Source organism: Sinocyclocheilus rhinocerous, unplaced genomic scaffold (assembly GCF_001515625.1).
Source record: "Sinocyclocheilus rhinocerous isolate Xijiao unplaced genomic scaffold, SAMN03320098_v1.1 scaffold3868, whole genome shotgun sequence".
Lineage (NCBI taxonomy): Eukaryota > Metazoa > Chordata > Actinopteri > Cypriniformes > Cyprinidae > Sinocyclocheilus > Sinocyclocheilus rhinocerous.
Genome location: NW_015659400.1, coordinates 1 through 953, shown reverse-complemented (window position 1 = coordinate 953; position 953 = coordinate 1). Strand labels below are relative to the sequence as shown.

Genomic DNA, 953 nt, shown 5'->3' with positions numbered 1-953 from the left:
TCAGAAACGACACCTCATTTCAGTGCAAGCGCTCTAAGCCAATGAGCTAAGCGGTCAACCAAGATTAAATCGCAAGCCGCGGTCAAGTAAGACTAGTGCTGCTTCTGCGCATATTCAAGCCCACATCTCGCTGTTCTTCTTTTTTCCTTGTCTGCAATTTAATCTTGGTTGACCACTTAGCTCGTTGGCTTTGAGCGCTTGCACTGAAATGAGGTGTCGTTTCTGAGATGGCTCAGATGGGTTGCGCTGCAGGGTAGCCGTCTGCAGTTGACTCGAGCCTCGTGTCCTTTTCCTTGCCATTTTTCTCAATATCGGTTTGAGAAGGCAGCCAAAGCCAGTGGAGGTACGGCAGAAAGGAGTTTCTCAGAAAGCTTCACATCCCTGTGAGCCTTCATTTAGCATTTGCTAGTAATGGGAGCATCTGATGGCTAGTGAGACGTCCCGGGATCAAATCCCGGACAAGCCCAACTGCAGCTTTGAGACCGCCTTTTTGAGGTGCGGCTGTCATCCTGCTTTCTTTGGCTCAATTGCACGGCAGTGTTAGGTACTTGTCTTTCAATGTCGACGTCTTGTCCTTCTACTTGGTCTCTTACCTAAAGGACCTTTTTGGACACCATTCTGATGCTCGCGGGTCAGTGTCTTTTCTCAGCGCCTCCTTCTGAGTCATTACTACACTGCAAACAGAAGGGCAGACGCCCCTGCTGCTGCTGCTTGGTTCCATGGTGTAACGGTTAGCACTCTGGACTTTGAATTCAGTTATCCGAGTTCAAATCTCGGTGGAACCTGCCAGATTTTGCTTGGCAAAGAGGAGCTTATGTCACAACCTTGTCTGTGGCAGCGTGTCTTGAAAGGGAATGCTACAATGACCTCCTTTAACCATGCAAATGTGATGAATCTGACATGGTGAATGTTCCCAAAGAATCTAGAACACACAATAAACTGAACAGGAACAA

General features: G+C 48.1%; 1 non-coding gene across 1 annotated transcript; it reads left to right on the top strand.

Moving 5' to 3' along the window:
* Nucleotides 1-713: 713 nt before the first annotated feature.
* trnaq-uug (transfer RNA glutamine (anticodon UUG)) lies at nt 714-785 on the top strand. The gene has a single exon. It is a non-coding gene; the product is annotated as a tRNA-Gln (tRNA).
* The last annotated feature ends 168 nt before the right edge of the window (nt 786-953 follow it).